General features: G+C 51.4%; 1 long non-coding RNA gene across 1 annotated transcript; it reads right to left on the bottom strand.

Annotated features, from left to right (window-relative positions):
• Positions 1-10,878: 10,878 nt before the first annotated feature.
• Positions 10,879-16,368, bottom strand: LOC309843129. The gene is made up of 3 exons (XR_014299962.1): positions 16,268-16,368; positions 13,038-13,159; positions 10,879-11,200 (listed from the first exon to the last, which is right to left on the bottom strand). It is a non-coding gene; the product is annotated as an uncharacterized lncRNA (long non-coding RNA).
• Between the last annotated feature and the right edge of the window lie 5,483 nt (positions 16,369-21,851).

Raw genomic sequence — 21,851 nt, forward strand, 5'->3', positions numbered from 1 at the left:
ATCATGACCTGAGCTGAAGGCGGAGGCTTTAACCCACTGAGCCACCCAGGCACTCCCTGAAAACCCTCTTTTAACAGCAGACATTACTTTCTTTATTATAGAGGTGGGGAAATTGAGGTTTAGAAAGGTAAGCAAGTGCTCAAGGTAGCACTGTCAGTAAAGAGCAGAGTCTGGATTCAAATGCATGTCTGTCCACCCCTAAAGTGACCAGGAAATCCTGCCTGGCCAGTTTTAAAGGAGCAGGTATTAGCTACCTAGGTTCTAGCTACCTAGCCAGGTACTAGTCTAGGTATTTTACATATGTCCCTTCGTTGAACCCTCTCTTCAACCTATGAAGTGAGCGTGAGCCTTGTTAGCCCCACTGTATAGATAGAAAAGTAAGCTGTACACAGAGAGGTCAAACAGCCGAAGTAGGCTGCAGAGCGGGGCACCAGAGGCGCTCTTCGCTGCTGCTACCTGTCCCTCCCTGCTCTTTTTCTCTGTGTTTTGGTAAACTGAAGCCACCCTGGGCTGTTTGGATGCTTATCACTGCCCAGAAACTTTGGTCTTAAAAGTTGCTGGAGGCAATATACTCATTTCCCATGGCTGCCATACTCCCGTGCCAGAACTTGGGTGGCCACAGACGACAGAAATTTGTTCTCTCACATTTTGGAGGCTAGAAGCCTGAAATCAAGGTGTTGACAGGCCCACACTCTGTCCGACGGCTCTAAGAGAAAATCCTTCCTTGCTTCCGCTAGCGTCTGGTGTTTGCCTGTGGTCCCCCGTGTTCTCTGGTTTATGGTTGCATCTTTCCTGTCCTCTACCTTCACATGGTGTCCTCCTGGTGCATCTCTGTGTCTCCACATCATCTGCGCTCTGTGCCTCTCTGTCTCTGTATCCAAATTTCCTCTCTTATAAGGACACCAGTTGTGTTGAATTAGGACCTGCCCACAGATCTCATCTTAACTTGGTTAAATCTGCAAAGACCCTATTTCCAAGGAAGGTCACCTTCCAAGGTTAAGATCTTGATGTATCTCTTTTAGTGGGGGTGGAAGGGACACAATTCAGCCCATAACAGGCAGCATACTGGAGGTCAACCCCTCCCAAATTGTCTTCCATGCAAGTGAGTCTCACGAGAAGCTCTATAGAGGGGAGGTTGCTGTGGTCTCACAAATGTGGAAGACCCCATACCCCGTGGCGATGCTCAGTGGTCATAAGCATCTAACATCCTGAAAATAGCTTCAGTGAAGAAACCCGTGGACTTTGTTGAGGTTGGCATGCCCCAAACTTACTTGAGCATGGATATTCCGGGGTGTAGTGGTAACTGCTGTTTTAATAATGTTCTGAATGAACTTGCTCGGGGAAACTCACACAGTGCACATGCCCTAGAGACCAATGAGGTCTAGACTCCAATTGTGACCTTGCTATCTATTGGACATGTGACCTTTGACAATTTCTTTTCCTCTCTGAGTTTTGGTGTCCTCAGTGCATAACATGGGAGTGAAAATTCCTAGTCACTTAGGGTAGATTGACTGATAGAACAGACAGACCCCCAAACATATAACAGCTTGGAAACAGTAAGATATAAGTTTATTTCTTGCTCAGGACTGGGCAGGGAACATACTGGCCAGGCAGTCTTTCTGCACACAGGCATTCAGGAGCCATATTAAATCTGTGGCTTCTAGGGGCATCTGGGGGTGGTCTCTGTTCCCCCTGGAGCGGAAGAGATAGGGCTTAGAGGATCCTTCTGGGTAGGTTCTCATGGGCCGGGCTTTGTGTGGAGCAACTGACTTCTGTTCACAAGCCACTGGTCAGGACCCAGTGCTATGGCTGCAACTGATGGTAAAGGGGGTTGGAGAATGTGGTCCCTGGAGGAGGAATCATTTCCCAGCAGGACTCGGCCCTAAAGAGAGCGAAGGACGCACTTCTGGCTGACAACCAGCCATCTCCACCACCCTGGCCTTGCAGGTGTGTTCTGAGGATCAAGTACAGCTTCTGACACCTGCAAAGTCCTTAGCATCACACACAACTAAATGAACGGCAACAGTTTAAAAATGAAAAAGATACAGAAGGGAAGTGCCTCGAACTAGGAGACAGGCGCTGGGAAACAACACTAGTGTGGGACCCTCCTCCCTGCTCTCCCAAGGCATTCCGGGGGCTGCTGTCTGCTGTGTGGCAGGGAAAGGGGAGCAGAAGTCCTCGGGGTGTCATTCAACCCAGAGCACCTCTCCCTCCCCCCTGCTTCCTTTCCAACCAGATGGAGAAGCGTGTGCTCCAGAGGCTTGACAGCCTCAGGGCTCCCCAGCGGTGGCCCCCAGGACTGCAAACCCACCTTCCTGCCGTTGCTGAGCCAGCTGAGGGGTGGGCAGCCCGCCAGGCCCCCACCGCAGCCCCTGGAGCACACGCCAGTTGCAGACTCTCAACATGCTGGAGGGAGGGATGCAGTTCTCACCAGACCTCCAGAGCCATTGAAAGCCTGCGCCTTTGTCCTGCTCCGGGCTTCCTCCCCTACCTGGTGGCAAGGTACAGGTGAGAAGGAAACATCAGGACACCTCCCGCCCTCTGGCCAATTTTGGTCTGCAAGGTCCCTTGAAGAATGCATGTTCTCTTTTTAATTAAGTCCGCATTAATTATTAAACCAACTGTACTTCAGATCACATCCCCAGCCCCTCCACAGGACCCCAGTTCCAACAGATGTCTCTCATAGCCCCTCCCCACCTTTCTCGAATGTAAATAAGCTTTCCAAGCTGCTGTCAGTATGTACACACAGCTCTGCTTTCCGCTCTTCCCATTCTGCTTTGTATACACTTTCCCATGGATCTGGGTCACCCTGGTGCTGAGTATCTCCCAGGACTGCAAAAAATATGGAAGACGTATTTTGTTTTAGATTCTTAATACCCAGAACATCTGGGGGATGCTCAGACAACTGGAGAGATTCTTGCTGATGCTGCAAGTCTCCGAGTACAAGTTCCCTCGCAGACAGAAAACCCTGGATTTTGCATCTGCTTGGAAGAACATGGGTTTTCTCAAGCACAGTGGATGGTGGGGTGTGACGGTTAGTGATTTCTGCCCTGGAAGTGGCATAACCTGCCGGAGTTCCCGTTGGCTGGAGTTGCAAGTACAGCCCAAATTTATTGGTTTTGATTCCTGCACCGTTCCCTGCGTAAATTAAAATGTGACATTATTACACCCTCCAACAGCCCACTGGTGACCTTTAGCACACACACCCCCTCCACAGCCATTATTCAGCATAATTTGACTGGTTTCAGGCAAGATGGGGGAGCAGGGAGGGACCAGAGGGGGCAGGGGAAGGCATAGTCCAAATTAGAAACAGATTTAAAGAGCATTTGCAGGGAATTAGGCAGTGGGCCAGGAGCGCTTGCTGGCAGCATGCACAACCCCTCTTTTGGGACTGTCAGCTCCTCCTAGGTCTCCACAGCGGATGTTTCCCCGGTCTGAGCGCAGCTGGGTTTCAGTTGTCAAACCCACAGCCAAGACATCTGAGAAGGGGGCGGAGTGCCTGCGTGCACACGTGTGTAGGCGCCCAGGCCACATTCACACACGCACACACACAAACACACACACACACGCATGCACGCACGCACTCAGCCCCAAGGCCTCTCCCAGCACAGTTCCATACGTGCACACTGAACTGTGCACACATCCTGACGTGCAGGAGACACACGGACAGAGGCGGGTGCCCACGGAGAGAACCAGGACACACGGACTTGGGCTGTGCCCCTCTGGATACTTCCCAAGAGGACTTTCAGAGCAAGTTTCTCAACCCACAGCCCCTCCCCCATCCCCAGAATGGCTCTGTGACATTGGTTTTGCCCTCCACCTCTCTGAACTTTTGCATCTTTCAACTACAAGGTGTAAATAAGGCAGCTGTGACTATCAGAATGAGATCGTAAAGGTGAGCACCCAGGTGAACTTCCAGCAGGTGTATTCAGACCTGAAAACCGGTGAGGAAGGTGGTGGTGATCGATAGGGACGAAGATAACCAGCCCTTGGTTCCCTGTCCTCTCTAGAGGGGACATAAAGCTCCTGCTGACCTGATTCTTATCTTGTTGTAAAGAGCGAGAAGAGCTTTGCATCACCTGGGGGAATGGGGGCAGAGAAGTACCAAGGATCCCTGCCGCTGGAGGAGGGCACGCGCAGCTCCCAGCATGCACCTCTCTGTGGCTCTCCACTGCCAGGGAAGCCTGGCATGGGCTTGTGCATCGGGTACTCTGCTCTCCCCCTCTCCCTCCCCGCCCCACCCCCACACGTGTGCCTGCTATTCCTGCCAGTGTCCTTCGCGTCATCTCCTCCTTGGTACGCGCTCTTGCTGAGGAGTATCTTCCCCTTTCCCCCCTCTCCCTCCTCACCTTTACGGCTTCTCTCCAGTCATCCTAATTCCCAGAGTTTGAGTCCCTCCAGCTTCTGATTGATCTTACCTGCCCTTTCCTAGGAACCTACTATGTACAAAAAAGCCTTTGTTCTGGGGGCTATGGGGCTAGAGGGTGAGCAGGGGTGCTGCTAGACATGAATTAGATGTCACCCCTGCCCCAGAGTGTTCACAGCCCGGTGAAGAGATCAGTCTAGCACAAAACACCTAAGAGACCCAGTCAGAAAATGTCAGAAGAGGGCACAGCCCTGGATAGACTCTGGAAGGTCAAGAAACACTAAAGCCGAGCCTCTGTGCAGGTCAGGATGCTCTATTTCAAGTGGCCCAATGTCGGCCAAAGACTGGAATGGGTGATGCCAGTTCCTGGAAACCAATTTCCACATGACACTGGTCCTGAGACTCAGAGACCCCACTGTACATCACAGTGACCAGTATCAAACTCCACATGGATTTTCGTTGGGGGGGAGGGGGTTGTGTTCACTGGTGGAGAGCTGCGGGTGGCAAGGGGTAAGGCACAGAGGCAGGCTTTTCTACACCTTCATTTAGTCAATAAATATTAAAGGAGCGCCTCCTATGCGTTAGATGCTGGGAATACGATGATTAGCAAAACACAGACCCCACGTCATGGAGCTCAGCGTCAATGAGAGAGCAACCCGTACACCAACAGGCGATCCAATGCAGGGGGATTCATGTTCTGTGGGGACACGCTGGGCATGTGTGACACTGGGGCACAGAGGAGCTGTCTCATTCAGATAGGAGGATAAGAGTCTTCCAGAGGTAGGGGGAGCACAGGGGGCCCAAAGGAATTCAAGATGGGTGCCAGGTGAAGAGGAAGCTAGAGTGAAGACAGAGGTGAGATGGGAGAGATCGTCGGAGAAGGTCTCAACGACTCACTCTCTCAGTCACGGACTCAACAAGCACTGTAAGCAGCCACCTGCCAGGGGGTCCCATGCCAGGCCCTGAGACTGTGACGGCACAGGATGACTGCACTGAGTTGGTAGCACTGAGGACGGAGGGGAATCCATAGATTGAAGAAACTGACAATCAGCTTCAGTTGGGTGATGAAGGAGAGGGAGCAGGAATGACTTCAGGTGAGTCTGAGATTGCCAGCCGGGTGCTGAGTGGATGTGTGTCCATCCCTGCGGGGGAAGGAGGTGCACAAAGGGAAGCAGGTTGAGGGACTAGGGAAATGAGGAGTCTGCACTGGTCTTGCCTGCCTGCAGGGCCAAAGAGATGGCAGCAGTACCCAGCACCTACATAACCACCCAGACAGGAGTCGAGCCCCCGCGGAAGATACAGGGAGCATCTGAGACCGCGGCGCGAGCTTCGCCAGCTGCCTGGGGCCCGGCTCAGAACAGTAGGGTTTCAGTGTTCTAGTCATAGAGGGGACCTGCAGTACAAAAGGCAAAATGTCAGCTTCTTCTGGGTCTTCAAATGCTGCCATTGTGACGACAAAAGGAATGCCAGCCCCCACCCCACCGCACCCCCCTCCCCCGACCATCACTGCCTGGTCAGGGCGCCCCCTGGAGGAAGTCGGCTAGGGAAGGAGCCTGCCCTTGTGCAGTCCATCTCTCTGGTGTTAATCTGTTCCGACAGCACTGGCCCAGAGCTGGCCAGGTACTAAGTGCTCAATAAATGCTCTGCTAGGAGCAAGGAGACACTTGGCAGAAAGCAGGAGATTTCCCAGTGATGAAGGCAGCACTGGCCTCAACCTGGGCCCTCCCTGAATTCTCCTTGAATTGAACTGGAGGGGCGCCTGGGTGGCTCAGTGAGTTAAGCCACTGCCTTTGGCTCAGGTCATGATCTCAGGGTGCTGGGATCGAGCCCCGCATCGGGGTCCCTGCTCAGCGGGGAACCTGCTTCCCCCTCTCTCTCTGCCTGCCTCTCTGCCTACTTGTGATCTCTCTTTCTGTCTAATAAATAAATAAAATCTTTAAAGAAAATTGAATTGAGGGTATGTGCTATGGTGAGTGCTGTGAAGTGTGTAAACCTGGCGATTCACATACTTGTACCCCAGGGGATAAAAATATATGTTTATAAAAAATTAAAAATTTTAAAAAATATAAAAAAAGAAAAGAGAATTGAATTGGAGCAGCTGGGCCTTTCAGCCGCATTAGGAGAAACTCCCATTTGCTTAGTATCCTCCATGAAGATGGCAGCTTTTGCTGTCTGCCTTTACCCTTCTGGAGCATTGGTCAGAGGCTTAAAGCTGACACTCCTTGAAACCCCAAACGTTAGCCCTACAGATGTTTTCCCTAAAATACGGTGATTTTGATGAAGTCCAGGCTGACTTGCTTAAAATAAATACCCAGACATCACAAATTGTGCTGAAATTAAGGGCCTGGAATAAATGAGAACAGCCAACCCGAGAGAGAAGGAGATCATTTCAATGCTAAAGATTACCTCCCTTAGAACCGGCTTCATTGGAGCAGGTAAGTTTCAAAAGGTTGCACCAAAGACACCGGGGTGGCTCAGTCAGCTAAGTGTCTGCCTTCCGCTCATCATGATCCTGGGGTCTTGGGATCGAGCTCTGTGTCGGGCTCTCTGCTCAGCGGGAAGCCTGCTTCTCCCTCTCCCTCTCCCTCTCCCTCTGTTCCCTCTCTTGCTGTCTCTCTCTCTCTGTCAAGTAAATAAATAAAATCTTGAAAAAAAAAAAAATAAAGTAGGCTCTATTGAGTGCCTCACACAGAGTACTTGTTTTTCAAAATGTCTTACGAAAAATAAATTCTTTTATCTTTGAGTTGAAAATAGACATATTAAACTATAAAACCTTGTATTATTTCAGTTAATGAACAACAATGTCAACGGGAAAAGTACTGGGAAAAACTGAGTCACAAAAATCTCTCTTCCCAGATGATGGGTCAGGAGTATCTTGCACTGGAACCCGAGATGCCCTGAAGTTGTCCCTGAGATATAAAATATGAGGAAAACACAAACAACTAAGAAATGGACCAAATGTGGCCCATCCTAGAATAAAGTGAGCAGTCGGGCTTGTACTACGTGCCCAGAGGGTGTGTGGTCCCTGCCGGGCTGAGAATAGAACCAGCCGCCACCGGCATGGGAGTGGGCCTAGTGGACTTCCTGCCTTTTGGTCAGACAGACTGCCTTCCTGAATTACTAGGGCTAGGAAGCGGTGTTGACAAGGGTGTGGGGAGAGGGGGGAAAAGTCACACGTGTCACATACAACCCCCGCCCTGCCCTCTTGCCAGCTGCCGGCCGCACTTCCCCTCCCACAGACCAGTTACCTAATCTGCACCACGCTGAGATGGTATCTGGGATCTCTAACGGCTCTGCAGTCCCACAGTGCTGTAACTCAGATACGAGACCAGTTGTACGAGATAGACAGAAGCCCAGCCCTGACTCCCAGTTTGCTCCATGTCAGAATGCAATACAGCAGGTACTGCTGTCAAGGACTCCAAGAGCTGCTCTGTGTTGAGCCCTTGGCATGCACTCAGCAAGGTGACGTGCCTCTCTGTGCGTACCCAAGATGTAGGAGATCACCCCCACCAGATCAGCCCCTGAGGTGTCCAGACCCTTACCCCAGTCTCTGCCCATCTCACCACGCTAGACACTGGACTCTTCTGGAGTTTCAGCCTGCACACACATAGGTCTCGGTTCTTCTCTCACGTACCCCCCTGGACACCATCAGCTCTGGGAGGAACATTTACCCCAGACCTCCCCGTTCCCCAGGGGAGGGCCATGCGTCTGACTGGTGATGCTGGGAGAAGAACCTGTACCTGCAGGACTCTGCTCCTCTGCCTCTCAGACCAGGCAATGGGCTGCGTCAATACATCCAAAAATTATCATTTCAGTATGTGCTCAAATGCCACATATGGTTACCGGCCACTGTAAGGGATGGTGAAACTTTAGAGGCTAACCCAAGGACCTCCCGTGTCCTTGCTTAAACTCTTCTGGTTGGGGAGAGGTCCCCACCTTCAGAATCACTCTACTTACTTAATGGGCACCTCTGATTGCTAGAAACATCTTCATATGGTGTGGAAATTTGCCTTTTTATACTTTCCCACCTCTAGATTTGAGCCACACCTTCTGGACTACATCTTCCCCCATGGTGGCTCTTCCAGTGTTTAAAGATGGGGAACACACTTTTCTTGCTCCCCAGCATGCAGTTCTTATCAGGGTTAAACCCCCTCTGTTCCTTTAGCTATTCCTCACACGATTTTGCTTCGTGGCTCCTCATGGGTTCATTCTCCCCTGGACCCCAATCTGCCACTAAACGTGCTTCTGTCTCTCTGAGAGACCATCGGAATGGAGCACACCCCCCCACCCCAGAAAGTTCCTCAGCTCTTTTTTAATGCCCAGCTCCATCTTTCCCGGCTGCTGCCTCCCTGAGTCACTGCCCCACGTTGGTATTGTTTGATGGGACACGGCTTCTGGTTTCTCCTCACTGGAGAACACTATATTTATAACCGCCGTGGGCACCTGTTGTTTTTTGACTACCCAGTATCCAGTCTGCCTAATTTAGAATAATCCCAAAATAGAGAGAGCTAGGGCCCTGCCTCCCTGTGGCGGAGGCCCAAGGGAAGCAGACATTCACTCTCCACACCTCAAGGAACCCAACCTCTCACAGGCTCATGCCTGAGCTTTTGAATCTGACAAAGAAGCACCAAGACAGAGGGTTTCAAGGTTTATTGATGGTGGTGGTGGCTGTCAAGAGTCCCGAGAAGAGGCAGCAAGCATCCTGAGGTGGCAGCATCGTGGGCAAGAACCCACGGCTGTTGTTGGCAAACAAGGCCCCAACCAACAAGGGAACCACAGAGAGATGGTGCCCTGGGCACACTGGCTGCTCCGTGGGGAGTCGCCTTCCCTCCCTGGGCCTCTGTGTGAGTGGCGGTGTGAGGTCCATCCCGGTGACGCACTTCCTTCCTGAATGTTTAATACATCCTTACTGATGGTTAAGAGATACGGCTAGGGGCGCCTGGGTGGCTCAGTCAGTTAAACGGCTGCCTTTGGCTCGAGTCACGATCCCAGGGTCCTGAAATCAAGCCCTGCATTGGGCTTCCTGCTCAGCAGAGAGCCTGCTTCTTCTTCTCCCACTGCCTTGCTTGTGTTCCCTCTCTCACTCTCTGTCTGTCACTGTCTCTCTCACTGTCTCTCTGTCTTAAAAAAGAGAGAGAGAGCGATGTAGCTAAAAGTGAATGGAGAGAGAGAGGTCCAGAATATCCGACAGACTCCTCTCCACCAGTTCTTCAAAACAGTTCTCCAGACATCACTCTAAATCCCCCGGGATTTGAACTCCAAACGGTTTCCTAAACTGAGGCCCAGACAGAGATGCAAACACTCCATAGCTTTCTCCACTCACGCCAGTGACAGCTGTTTCCACGGCCACCTTGGAGGGGAGCCCTGAGGGCATGGATGTACGGTGGCAGAGGAACTTGGAGTCAGGAGAACCTGGTCCTCCTCACAGCGCCAGGCTCTCATGCTGAGGGACCACAGGAAATGGGCTCCCTTGCCAGGCCTCGGGTTTGCCACAGGGAAAACAAGGTGCTGAGGGATTTCTCAGTTTCTTCTCAGTTCTGATATTCTGTGACTCTGAACCCTCGAGATGCTATTTCCTTGAGTCCCTTACTGCGTTTCCTCTTCTTTCTGGCTTCTATATAAAATGTAACAAGTTTATGAATAGATAAACAAAATGTGATCTCTTGATACCGTGGAGTACTATTCAGCCATAAAAAGGAATAAAGTGCTGAGGCATGCTACAAAATACATGAACCTCAAAAACATGAGGCTATGTGAAAGAAGCCAGTCACCAAAAAACCACATGCGGTATGCTTTCCAGAACAGACATGTTCACGGTGACATGACACAGACTAGGGATTGCCTGGTGTTAGCAGCAAAGGGGTGCTGACTGCCAACACATTCAGAATGGTGATGAAAATGTTCTAAAACAGTCTACAGTGGAGCGTCTGGGTGGCTCAGTCAGTTAGGTGTCTGCCTTCAGCTTAGGTCATGGTCTCAAGGTCCTGGCATTGAGCCCAGCATCGGGCTCTCTGCTCAGCAGGGAGTCTGCTTCTCCCTCTGTCTCTGCCCCTCTCCCCTTGCTTGTGCTCTCTCTCTCTCTCAAGTAAATCAAATAAATAAATAAATAAATAAATAAATAAATAAATAAATAAAAGCTTTAAAAAAAAAAAGAAGGAGAACTATAAAACAGTGCCCACCATACTCCGATGTGCTCACCATGCACCTGGGGGATCTTATTAAAATACAAATTCTAATTTAGTAGGTCTATGGTGGGGCCTGAGAGTCTCCATTTTTCTTCTTCTTCTCCTTCTCCTTCTTCTTCTTCTCCTTCTTCTTCTTCTTCTTCCTCTTCTTCTTCTTTTTTAATGTTTTATTTATTTATTTATTTATTTATTTTTGAGTAAGGGAGTGAGCAAGCTGGGGGAGGAGCAGAGGGAGAGGGACAAGCAAATTAAAAAAAATAATTTTTATATCAGTGGCATGTCAAAATAATATTTTGGATATGGTATACTGAATAAACTGTATTATTATTTTTTTATCACAAATTTTATTTGTGGATGGTAACAGTAGTTCCCTGCCCCCTACTATTTTTTCATTTTCCTTTCTTCCTTAATAATAGATTTTCAGCTGGGCTCATGAGGGTCACCCGGAATGAAGACTACATTTCGACTTTTAAAAAAAAGAAGAAGAGGGGCGCCTGGGTGGCTCAGTGGGTTAAGCCGCTGCCTTCGGCTCAGGTCATGATCTCAGGGTCCTGGGATCGAGTCCCGCGTCAGGCTCTCTGCTCAGCAGGGAGCCTGCTTCCTTCTCTCTCTCTCTCTGCCAGCCTCTCGGTGTACTTGTGATTTCTCTCTGTCAAATAAATAAATAAAATCTTTAAAAAAAAAAAAAGAAGAAGAAGAAGAAGAAGAAGAAAAAGACTACATTTCCCAGCTTTTCTTGCTGCTAGGTGGGACCATGTGACTAATCACCACATGGAATGTATTGGGAAAGAGTCATTTTAAAAAATTATGTAGGCGCACACTTGCCTTCCTCTTCTTTATTCCTTCTTTGTTCTCCATCCTGCTGCCTTGAATGCAGACCTACAGACATCTCGGGCCCTAAGTTCAAGGCCATGCCCAGTGGCTCAAAAGGCAACTGTCATGATGGTAGGGATTTTTGTGTACTCCTACACCCCCACCCCCACCCCACTGCTGGAATGCCAGTGCCTAATTGGTGGTAAATAAAATACTTGCTGACTGACTGATTCAATAAGTGAATAAGTGAATAAATCTGGGTCTCTGATGTACAAGGAAGGTGATGTCAGCCCTCTACCTCCCAACCTGGGCTTTTACAGGAGAGAAAAACAAACTTCTAACTTGTTTAAACTCAAACCTCATCCCAATCAATAGAATATCAAAAAGAAACCTGCTTTGTCCCACAGAAGGTTTACCTGAAATGTTATGTTAAACCTCAGTAAATCGAATCCCATTCCAAATGCATTGTGATGGGGGGGAGGGGGTTGGGAGAAGGGGGGTAGGGTTATGGACATTGGGGAGGATATGTGCTTTGGTGAGTGCTGTGAAGTGTAAACCTGGCGATTCACGGACCTGTACCCCTGGGGATAAAAATATATGTTTATAAAAAATTTTTAAAAATGCATTGTGAAATTCATCTTTTCAGTGTTGTGGATTATTTTACCATGACAAAATCTATCCTTTTGCTTGTTTAATAAGTTTAGGCTTCAATACTTCAAGTTCCTAAAATCAAGATATGCCTCTAACCTTGCTTTCTTCCTTACAATTCAAAGCACCCAACCACGCTTCTCCCAAGGACCCTAGGGTATAGGTGAGTTAGCATCAAAAAGAAGCGTTTTGTAAGATAAAGATGAGCTCATTTCCCTTCCTGATTAAGGGGAAATTTTCCATCTCATCCTCTGTCCAGTACACTTTGCTGTTTCTAAACCAAACAGGAACTTTACATGAGAGAGGTTAGTAAAAGTGGATTTTAAACAAAAAACGAGTATCTTTCTTATTTTTTTTTAAAGATTTTATTTATTTATCTGACAGACAGATCACAAGTAGGTAGAGAGGCAGACAGAGAGAGGAGGGGAAGCAGGCTTACCACTGAGCAGAGAGCCCGATGTGGGGCTCGATCGCAGGACCCTGGGATCGTGACCTGAGCCCAAGGCAGAGGCTTAACCCACTGAGCCACCCAAGTGCCCTAGTATCTTCCTTATTTTTAAGAAAATCATTTCACTGCATTCACCCGTGTTTTCAGCCCTACTGATGTCTGAAAGGAATTAAGCCTTTGTACATTGTTCCCTAAAAGAAAAGGAAAAAAAATCTTTGTAGCTTTGGAAAAGACAGAGGCTATTTAATCCTGGTATGCAAACAGGTGAGGATGGAAGTTCTATCGGGTCCTGGTTGCCTATTCTCAGAAGAAAGAGATGCTGGGAGGGTTTCAATAAGCTCCAAGGGAGCGGGCAGCAGGTTAGATGAGGGACAGGCTTGCAGGAGAGTGGAGAGGGGTGAAGGGAGCGGGAAGAAGATCCATGTGGACTGGCCCAGGATGTCTGCGCCAAGGCCCTTCCCAAGGACCGGCTGAGTTACAATTACCCATCAGCAGGACGGCAAAGAGAACACCCATGTGAGTTTTCACCCTGCCAATTCCTGGGCCTGGAGGGCCTCATGCTTTATTCCAAACTCACCGGGCTTTGAAGTTGTAGGAGGCCACGTATCAGCTGTTGGTCATGTCGGATTCCCGGTGACAGGTCCTGCTTGAGACTCCTGCTGCTGGAAGGAGCCTTTTGTTTGTAACCCTAGAGGAATTCTGGAAGGAGAATTTAATCAGATGGCATCCTTGCTTGTCACCTCATTCTTCGCCTGGACTACACATGTCGTGTTTGCTGCTACAGCGTTGACCCATAAGCCCAAGCCTGGGTATTTCTAGATAGAACGTATCTATATAAGTTTCCCTTCAGCAGAAAAAAAAAATAATACTATACCAGTAGTACAGATTTTCCCAGAGCTAAGTTCCAAACTAGAATGAAGTGATATACCTTTAGAAACTGTGTTTTTAAACTCTGGGGCCGTGTGATACTGTTTAATGACTGATCCGTGCTATCTTGGACAGGATGCGGATTCTGGGGTGCGAGAAGGAGGGAGCAGGTAACAGATTAAAAAATAGCAAAAGAGGAGCATGTTCAGAGTGACGTCCACCTGTGAGGCCAGAACACGCGGCAAATTATGCCGTGGGGGGCGGGGGGAGAGAGGAGGCTGGAAAGATCAGTGGACATCGGCTTCCTCACAATGGGGAACCACTGACGATTTCAGAACCTGAGCAGGACGGGGTCAGGAGGGTGGCTGCTTGGGTGGTTACTGGCCTGAGGGTAGGAGGGAGCCGGCATGATGCCCACCGAGGGATCCGAGGAGCTGGAGAAGAAAGAGCAGCTTGGGAGGCGGACAGCAGAGATGAGGAGGTGTGGTGTGGACAGCAAGTTCGGGACGCCTCCAGAAGGGCCACGTGGGGACACCTCTGCAAAACCACCTGGGTTTACCTAACCCTCCCTTTTCCAGACTGCAGGGTAGCTTTTCATTTATCCTCACACTCTCCTCCCCTCCGTACATCAGAAGGAAGAGGAATCCCGAGGTCCCACCTGGAGCCTGACCCTGAACTCACAGGGCTGTCCGCAGTAACACTACATCCTTCCGGGCAGCAAGCGGTGCCATTTCTCCAGCACTTCCCGTGTGCCCAGCACAGGCCCCAGGCTTCCCACGCATTTTCTGGGTTTCCCACAACAACCCTTTATCTCATTCAGGCAAGAGGAGAGGCTAAGCCACATGCCTGTCTTCATGGCGCAGAAGCAGCTGAACGGTGTTCCAACAAGGCCTACAGACTCCCCTCGATGAGATTATACTCACGCATATTCTATGGCTTCCTGACAAGGATCAGACTCAAAAACTAACCAGTTCTATACTGGTTTCATTTACAAAGTCTTTCATTCACGCATTCACTCAGTGAGTTGACACTGAATTCCTCTGAGCATAAGGTATAAACCCAGTCAACGCCACATGGGTGCTGGGGGTAAGGAGAAGGCTCGTGGTTGTATAAGAACAAAGAAGAGTCCCTGTCTTCAAGTTCAAAAGCAGAGATCTGAGAATGACAGCTGGGCACAGAAGCCAGCCCACTGCCTGTTTTTGTGAATAAAGTTTTATTGGAACACAGCTGTGCCCATTCCTTTACATGTCATCTAGGGCTGGGTTTGAGCACCGGCAACAGACGCTGAATGCCCACAACTTCAAGTATTTATTCTCTGCCCTTTACAGAAAAAGTTGCCAACCCTCGGTCTAGAGTCAGAACCACAAAGGTCATAGATGATGATAAAACCTAGAGTACTGAAATGCCACAAATAAAAACCTGTGGGGGATGGGAAGGAGAGACTAAAGCTCCAGGCATGATTCACCTAGGAAGTTTTCAAAATGCACACGAAACAATGGGCCTGGAGCCCATCCACCTCCTTCTCCCATCCCCACGACCCCCACTCCATACCCCCCACCCTGTCTTCCCACGCCCCACCCGGGCTGGTGCCAGCACACAGTCCAGGATAGAGAAGGAGATGCTCAGGTGCTTGGAAAGTAATCCTAGAAGTGCTCTTTCTAGAACAGCCAAAGTCATGGCCGTGGCCGGGCTCTGCTGAGCTGCCTGCCCTTAAGCCAATCGATCTACCCCCTGGTCCCCAGATACCAGCCACCTCTTACTGGCCCATCGTGTTGTGAGAAACAAATGTAGGGGGCTGGGACTTGTGAAAAACTAAAGTGCTCTGTACTTCCTGGGGGTCCCCGGGGCACACCCACGTCTGCACACACAGACAGCCCTGAGGAGAATGGCGTCTAGCCCTGAAAAGCAAAAATGTCCACCTTCAACGCAAAACCGCTTTTGTCCCCCGCTCAGCACGCAATCTTTTATTAATTCCCTCACAATACAACTGGGTAGGTTACGAAAGAGCCCTCCCCTGAGAGGAGTCCTTCTTGCAGCTGGGAACGTGTGGACAGCCCACCCCAGGAGACTGCAGTGTGTATTCACGGAGGCGGAGGCCGCCTGGAGGCTGGAGCCGGCCTGGGTTTATGCTGGAGGTCTGGACCCAAGTGAACACATTTTGTCTGGAACCGTCACAAAGGGGTCCTTGCCTGTCCGCAGCCAGCTGGCCCAGGCCTGGGGGATGTCGTGTTCCCGGCTCCCTCGCCCTCCTCCAGGAAGCGCCTCCCCTGGCCCAGCGTCCGCGGTCCTTTTCCGCTCACACCCTGAGCCCACGTCCCAGCCCTGTCACGGCAGGCCGCAGCACCTGGCCGGCCTTCCTCCACCCTGGGCCAGACCCTCAGACGCAGGAGAAACCAGAGCTCGCTCAGCTGGCCAGCGCCTGCGCTTCCTGTCCAAGTGTTTGTGGCCGGGCTTCCTGCTGACGGAAGGGCGGCTGCAGCTCGCCTCTGACACCCCGAGAGGTGGCTCCCGGGGCCCCAGCCTCCGAGCACGTCCAGCGGGCACCAGGCACGGGGGCTGCAGTGCGCTCAGGCAGCTGTCAGACGACATTCACGGGGACACTGGGGTCAGGCCTCTAGAGCCAGAAAGGGGATTCCTCCGGGAAGAGAGGAAGTTGTGAATCAGAGCAGAAAGCCAGGAGCTTGGGCTTGTGGCTGGTCCTGGGCCGACAGCCAGAGTCTGCATCACGGGCGCCCCACATTCCAGAGCGACAGACCCCCATCACTTCACTCTGGCCCACCTCCCTCACCACCTGCAAGCCTGGCCCCTGCCTCCCTCTGTGGCTCTCCCCCACGCAGCTTCCCTCTGCCCTAGGTGAACGGGGAACAGGGCTCGAGCCCCCACCCCCTGCCCCGGCGATGACAGTCCCGGGCTCTGACCTCACGACCTGGAAGATTTTACCTTCACAGAGAATCAGCTTCCCTTTCACGAGTGGAAACTGGACAGTGAGAACATTTTCTGAGCGTGCCATGTTTATTTTTCCACGTTTCAAGGGCACTGACATAGGAAATGGGCTTAGACTTGTTTTGTATAGCTCCAGAGGTCAAAACAAGCACTACAGTTTAAACAAGGAAAAACGAACCTGCCGAGAAAGGCGATCCCGCACAGTAGTGAGCATCCGGTGTCGGGAGGTATTCAACAGAAATCGTTGGCAGAGACTTTCAAGGGCTAAACCGTCAGTTCTGTGAGGAGGAGGCCCGTAGCGGTCTCCATTTCTGTCGCAGACCAGCAGCCGGCACAGAATCCAGCAAAGAGCAGGTGCTCCAATTACTGGAGGAAGGAAGGGAGAGAGAGCGAGGATGGGAAGGATCAGCTTTGAGGACTCTGGAGAATTAGATTCCTCCTTTAGGAGAGGGTTTGGACGAGCTGACTGAAATCCAGCTGCCTTTGATACTGTGGTGATAAGGCAAGGGTTATGGGTGCCCACTCTGAGGGGCTACATTGACCCCAAAACAAAGCTGAGCTCCATTCCTGTGGTGGTACGTGTTCCCAGGCACAAGCCTTTCTTTTTTCTTTTTTTTTTAAGATTTTATTTATTTATTTGACAGAAATCACAAGTAGGCAGAGAGGCAGGCAGAGAGAGAGGAAGGGAAGCAGGCTCCCTGCTGAGCAGAGAGCCTGACGTGGGGCTCGATCCCAGGACTCTGGGATCGTGACCTGAGCCAAAGGCAGAGGCTTTAACCCACTGAGCCACCCAGGCACCCCCAAGCCTTTCTATCTAAACGTGCTACAGTCCACAAATCCCGTGACACACTTTTTGTTGCTCACTTCTACAGAATCCTGGAAAATGCAGTCTCCCTTTGAAAGATGTGTAGCTTGAGGCTCAAAGACAGTAAGCGGCTTCTCTGCGGTGAGACTTAGCCTCAGGTCTCCTGCTCCTGAGTCCCACCGCCCTCCTAACACGCATGTTAGTCTGCCTTACTGCCTGCCACAGATCTTTCTGTCCCTCAAGGCTGATATTATGGTCAAACCTAGTGTTTGGTCAAGCACTAGAAGTTCCTGTAGCCTTTGAAAAATGCACAAGAAACAAGAAATGGTTCTTTCTCTGCCTCAGTCCCAGCAGGGAAAATGCTTAGTCTTTACCACTAATTGTAGTAACCAGTAGAGGATCTGGGACAATTTCCAGAGGCAAGTTGACTTTCCAGGGCCAACCCTCTCGATCACCCTGTTGGAGGGATACAATCTCTTCCAAAAGTCTGACTAGCTGGAGATTAGGCAGGTCATTTTGCTTGTTTGTTCTCTGATCCTGGCCCTCCCCTCCCTAGTCTCCCTCCCCTTTCCTACAGGGGCCTGACCCCTGCAGGTCACGTTTGCCAAGGCCCCAACAGCCACAGCCAGGAAGGTAGAAACCAGAGTCTTTCTACCCTGGTAGGTCACCTCTGTGGTGCCAGTTCCTGCCAGGAAACCTCCACAAGGGTTCCTGTCTCTCTGGTTCTGGAAACACCTTCTCCTCTCTATGACTTTCCACCTGAGAATTCTCCTGTGGTTGCTGCTCACAAGGCTGCCTTTCACCCTTGTCTGCCCCTTTCAACTCTTCCAATGCCTGCATAACCATAACTGTGGAGGTTTCTGGAATGAGTTATGCTTTCTGCCTGGCCTGTGACCAATTCCATGTCAGCGGGAGTCTGCTGAGACCCAGCTCAGAGAGGGTTAAATACACAGAATTATGGGACAGTTTTATCCTGACCACCTGTAAGGGAAGTCAAAAAGGCAGGCTGGCCAGACGGCTCCTGAGGGAAAACTAGGTCTGCAGTTGCCTGGAGATGAAGAGGGAGGCCAAGTGTACCATGGGTCGGCACAGGAGCCAGGGGACCAAGGGGTTGGCCCAGCTGTCTCATCCCAGGCCCCTTTTCTTCTCACAAGACCCCACCCACCCCAGCATCCTTCAGTGCTATGACACTGTCGGTGCTTCTCCCACATGTGGGCCGCAGCGTGACTCAGCCTCTCACAGCTGGGAGCGGGCCAAGCTGCTGGGTCCACACCATCCCTGCGGAGCTGGAAGAGGAGGGCTTGCTCAGAGACGGCAGCAAAGGGAGCAGGTGTCTTTTTTCCCCGCTCCTACACCTGTGGCATCCGGGACACTTCCTTCCCTCCCCTGCCTCACCCCGTCCCCCAGCCCCTCACTCCCTCACTTCAAAAGGATCGAACAAGGACCTTTAACCTCTTGCCTGGACAGGGACCCCAGGGGAGGCCATGTTCTCTGAAAATACCACTGGTGAGCACAGCTACATCATGTAGAGAGGAGGAAGGCCGGGCCTCACCCTCAGATTTATGTAGACCTACTACGCACATGCTTGCCCCCGAGGTAAGTACCTTCACATATTTTATGTCACTTCATCAAACTGTAATGGGAGAGAAACAGACCCCTCCCCAAAATACATCAGGCCCTAAGCGATGTTTCTTTATACCGCCAGGTATCCGGCGCTCTAAAGAGACAAGTAGACTGTGCTTCCTGCCTTCTAAGAAACTTCAGACCCTGGGGTCTGAAATCAGCCAGACCTGGCTGGGTTTGACTCCACATTGCAGCAATCAGTGTGCATGTGACCTTGGGCAAATGACACTTATCCCTGAGCCTCAGTTTCTTCATTTATAAAACAGGCATAAGAATGCTCTCATCTCATTGAGTTGTTGAAGGATTCATACAGGTAACACGCTTAGCAAGTGTCCAGTACTTGGTCAACACTCTTCAGAAAGTGTTGGCTATGACTTCTTTATTTTTTTTTTTAAGATTTTATTTATTTATATATCTGACAGACAGAGATCACAAGTAGGCAGAGAGAGAAGCAGACTTCCCACTGAGCAGAGAGCCTGATGCAGGGCTCGATCCCAGGACCCTGGGATCATGACCTGAACCAAAGGCAGAGGCTTTAACCCACTGAGCCAGCCAGGCACCCCAGCTATGACTTCTTTAAATTTAAAAAAAAAAAAAATCTAGATTACATACACAGCCCCCATGAGAAGCATTTTTGGAGGCTGCCCACTACTTCTGTTCACACTATGGGTACATCACAAAGCCTTCTGACTCCAGAATAGGATAAAATATGGCTCTTCCTTTCTCAGGCTGGAAGTTGCCAGCAAAGCTGACCTCAGAGGAATCCCACACGCACTCAGTCCCCCCGACAGGCCCTGCCGCTGAGTTGCCGGATGTCCGCTGAGGTCCAAGGCTTGGAGAGTTTCCGGGACTGGCGGGGTCACACTGTGGCTGGGCCATGCCCGGCAGCCCCACCCTTCCTGGCAGCCTGGCCTCCTCCTTGTCTCTGAAAGCCTGCCAGTGCAGAGGGAGGGCGGGCAGAGAGAGATGGAAGGTCCTGCTGGGATGTTTGCCCTAAGGGAAGCCTGAGGGAGGGGGGAGAGGAGCGGGAGGAGGAGGTTCCAGCCTGGCAGCTGGTCCACTCCACCCTCCGGTCCTGCCACGCAGAAAATCCCGTCTCTGGAAGTGCGGAGTGCTCCTCCTAGTGGGGACGGAGTAATGCAAAATCCCAGTGGGCAGCCTTGCCGAACCCCCCCACCCCACCAGCCACCTTGGCCCACCACCACCCCCTTCACACACACCTTCACACACACCGTGAGAGGAGAGCCACCTCAGCCAGGCCTACTGGTGACACCAGTCCTGGCCTACAGCACTTCGCAGCTGAAAAAGCCCTTTCACATCCAGTTCCCACACTCAGCAATGTTTCAGAGGGTACATTTTTTTAACACCTCCTGTCCCAGACAAGAACATGGAGTCCCTCCCTGGAGGTCAGTCTCTGGCCGAGCTGGGACTAGACGTCTACCGGGCTTTTCATCCCACTTGGTACAGGTTTTGTTCAAGGCAGCACATTCAACAGCAGCAGACAGGGAAAAATGGTTCCCTGCTTGCCCCCTGCCTGCCCCCTCCATCTCCAGGCCTCACAGAAGCATGACAGGGTCCTGGGAACAAGACTGCTTCTTTCAAGTGTCCCTCAGTCACAAGAGCCTCAGTGCCCCATGGTAGCCTGATCAACACCCTCCCCCCTTTTCCTGCAGGATCTACCTGTCTCTTTAAACCCCACCCCTCTCAGAGGCAGCCTTCCCTTCCACCAGCAGGAGAAAGGCTTTCTGCTCAGTGTGGTCAGATCTAGGAATCCATAAGTCTCCTCCCCAGGCTATCACAACCACACGGAAGCTCTGCAGAGCCCAGGGAAGCCCAGATAGTGGGGAAGTGGGGGCAGCAGCGAGGACTGACTTCAGCCCTGTGGGTCCTGTGGTTCCTCAGGTTGGAGAAGGGCTGTTTTGAAGCCACTCACTCATCAAGGAGAGGGAGGTGACTCTTGCCCTGTCCTCTTCACTAAAAACATAGTCCTTCCTTTGAGCTCTCCAGAGGCTGGCCACCACTCTGGATGCCCCTACTTGCAGCCCTGGGGATCCCCAGTCCCGGCGATGATCCCAGAGGCCTGGCTTAGAGACCAGCTGCCACTGGCCTGGCTCCTACAGAAGAGGGGTTCTCACGGGGAAGGTTTCGCAGGCCTGGGAATCTGCTCTCCTCCCTGGGAGAGAGGAGGCCAGCTCTCTGCTTTCTGTCCAGATCCTGCCATGGGTCAGAGCTGGGCCTGAGCTCAAGGACAGACTGACCAGACAGTGACCTACGTTTTCCAGGAAGGCAGCCAGTCCTTGTGCCCTCGGGCTTCCAAGCACTGAGGAGAGTGACAGAACAGGCACCTGCCACCATCCTGGGTAGGCCTCACCCAGGCCCCAGCAGGGCGGGCATGCCTGGCTCTGGTCTCTGGGCCAGATCATTGCCCCAAGAGGGGACCACTATGCTCAGCCCTTTCCCTCGGCCACTGCTTCATGAACTAAACAGTGCTGCATGGAAGGGAACGAGGGGCATGACTGCAGCCTCAGGGTTGTCCCCCTTGTGCCAGAGAACAAAGGTTCAAATCGGGTTGTTTCATCCTCTGCAGGTCTTCTCTCCCCTGCTAGACTGAGCTGTTTCTGGGCATGGGAAAGGCATTTAACTTGGCCTCAAAAGTCCTGGGCTCTATTCCTGGGTGGTGTTGCCATCTACCTGGGACCACGGTCATGTCACCTCAGCCCCCTGAGCCTCAGTTTCCTCAGCTGTACGGGGGCGGGGGGGGGGTGTGGAGGCAGTAAGAGTATACGATATCTGCAAAAGTCCCCAAGGCGCAACACACACGACTGCCTCTCCTTAGTAAAATCTTATTGACCTGGGCTCATACTTCGCTTTCCACATGAGAGGAGGGGAAATGAAGAACAGGAGAATGGAGCTGCTGGCTGGCAAACTTGGGTTCTCTTCAGCCCTCTACCCTGAGCCCCCAGAGCACCCTTTCCAGGGAGGGCCCCTGTGGCTGATGCACTGTGGCTCACCAGGCTGAGGGCAGGGGGTGGGAATGACCCCATTTCTCACTTGGTGGAAGGATGCTCCTGCCCAACAGAGGATGCAAGGGACCCTCCAGCCCCTTCCTCAGTGCTCATCCGAGAGCCACATTTCTAGCAAAGGGAATGGGGC

This window comes from Mustela nivalis (genome assembly GCF_964662115.1).
Source record: "Mustela nivalis genome assembly, chromosome: 1".
NCBI lineage: Eukaryota > Metazoa > Chordata > Mammalia > Carnivora > Mustelidae > Mustela > Mustela nivalis.